The following is a 2,250-nucleotide window of genomic DNA, read 5'->3' as shown; positions in this document are numbered from 1 at the left end:
CAAGTAAGTATACTCCTGAAAAACTCTCATATATATATACACAAGGTATGATGCACTAGAACATTTATCGCAGCACTGCTGAAATAGCAAAAACTTGGAAATGACTTAAAGATCTACCAACAGGAGCAGAAATAAATTCCACGTGATTGAAGAATATACAGCAGATAAATGACTGAACTAGTTCCGTATGTATCCACAAAGACAAATCTCAAAAACATTTGCTGAAAAACTGCAAAAAAAATCTGCTTTCCAGAACAATATCTAGAGTAAATGTCATTTACGTAAAGCTTAAAAAACACACAAAGCAACAAACAATGCATGCATATGTATTATGTATATATGATGGATTGAATTATGTACCCCAATTTAGACATGTTCTTAATATTAATACACCCCTGGGAGTGTAAACTCATTTAAACAGGACCTCTTGAAGATGCTATTTTTCTTTTCAGTGGAAGCGTGGCCTGAATGAATGAGGGCGAACCTAAAACGGAATCACCTGAGCACTTCATACGCAGAAAGGATTCAGACCTGGCGAAGAGAAAGCCACGGGGAGCAGTCGGAAGCCACAGAGGAGCCGGAAGCCGCCGAGGAGCCGGAAGCCGCCGAGGAGCCAGAAGCCCGGATGAGACAGAAGCCGGAAGTCCAGGAACCGGGACGGGAAAGGAGAAAGCCTCACCCTGCGGTGGGAACGCTGAAAAACTGAAGGACTGTAGACTTCCCACAACGCTGCTAACTTGGGGAAGAAACAAAGCCAGCGCCTCGGTTTGAATGTGTGGCCTCTGAAACCATAAACAAAGAAATTCCTGTTAAGTGAATTGTTATTAAGCAGCCGGAAAGCTAAGATAGTAGGTATACCTATAGTGAAAACGGAAAGAAATGCATGGAGTTGATAGACATGAATTTCAGGATGGAGGTTGCTTCTTTCAGAAGAGGATATTGCTGGGAGGGAGCAGAGAGAGTCTGAAGCTGGGTTTATCATTTTATTCTTTAAACCCTTTTGCATCCCAAAGAGTTCATAACATTTTTTTTTTAACTTTGAGGTGTAAAATCAAGCTTGGTTTTAAGGTTGAACAGAACAAGGGGGGAAGAAACTAGCATTAGTTGGATACTTAAAATGTGTTAGGCTCTTTATTATATGCTTTAATCTTTTTTACTATCTCTCCCATTTTACAGGTGAACAGACTGGAGGAGTTTAAGTACCTGGAAAATGTTAAAGAGTATAACAAGAATTTCATCAAATTCTAGCTGGTTCCAAAGAACTAGATTTAGGATGTTCCGAGGACAGAAAGAAAAGCTCCAGTTCACAGACTGATCATGGAGGTCGTCACATAAGAGCGGGCCTGATAAGCCACCTTCCTGCTTCTTCTTGCATCTTGTAAGTCAACTGCAGTAACTCTGACAATTTCACTGGTGTCTGTTTACATAAGGTTGTCTACCCCCAGTAGGCAGTAGGGTACTGTAGTTCGAGGTCCCTGTTTTATTCATCCTCATAGCCTCACACAGTCAGTACCAAGTGCATAGTGGCTGCTTAGTTATGGTGGGTGGATGTGTGAATGGATGAACCATAATATAGATAGTCCACTATGATCATAGAGAGACAGTCTCATCATTCATTTCTATGGTATTGATTCCAACACGTAAAAATCAGTACAGACAAGAAAAGGTAAAGAAAAACAGAATATTTAGGTACAGTTGCAAAATGAAAGGGAGCTACATGTTCCATTATGAGGGTTAAGATAATTGTCTCCAAAGCGGTAATTAAGGGAAATGATTTGAATTTGAAACAGGTTTCCTAATTGATGTTTGGCTTTTACAAGTCACACAGGGCTCTAATTTATATATATTTTAACTCTCCATAGCTCACCCCTACCTCCAGTGAACCCACCAAAATTCTTTATTAGGATTAAAAAGGTGAGTTACCTCTTAGTAAGGGTCTAAGAATTACCAGTTACTATGGAGAATATTATTTTATTCTCCAAAATCCTAAAAAATTATGAAATTACATATTGTTCTACAATAAAAGCATTAATAGTCTGAAAGTATTTTCTTCTCAAATGTCACCTGTCAGGCTTTCCTTGACCATCCTTACGCAATCCTTCATTCCCATTATTCCTCTCTGTCTCCTACTGGGGTCTATTTGTCTCGGTGTTAAGAATGTCTTCCCCTTCCCATAGGATGTAATCTCTAGGAGAGTGGGAACTTATCCCACGTTGTTCAGTGATACATCTTGGAGCCTAGAATAGTGCC

At 39.7% G+C, this 2,250-nt stretch overlaps 1 long non-coding RNA gene across 1 annotated transcript; it reads left to right on the top strand.

The window, feature by feature from the left end:
* The first annotated feature begins 643 nt into the window (after nt 1–643).
* On the top strand, nt 644–1,919 carry LOC143688955 (uncharacterized). The gene is made up of 3 exons (XR_013178416.1): nt 644–848; nt 1,177–1,378; nt 1,863–1,919. It is a non-coding gene; the product is annotated as an uncharacterized LOC143688955 (long non-coding RNA).
* The last annotated feature ends 331 nt before the right edge of the window (nt 1,920–2,250 follow it).

The sequence above is a fragment of the Tamandua tetradactyla genome, chromosome 6, assembly GCF_023851605.1.
Source record: "Tamandua tetradactyla isolate mTamTet1 chromosome 6, mTamTet1.pri, whole genome shotgun sequence".
Taxonomy (NCBI): Eukaryota; Metazoa; Chordata; class Mammalia; order Pilosa; family Myrmecophagidae; genus Tamandua; species Tamandua tetradactyla.
This window is presented reverse-complemented; position numbering and strand designations above follow the sequence as displayed.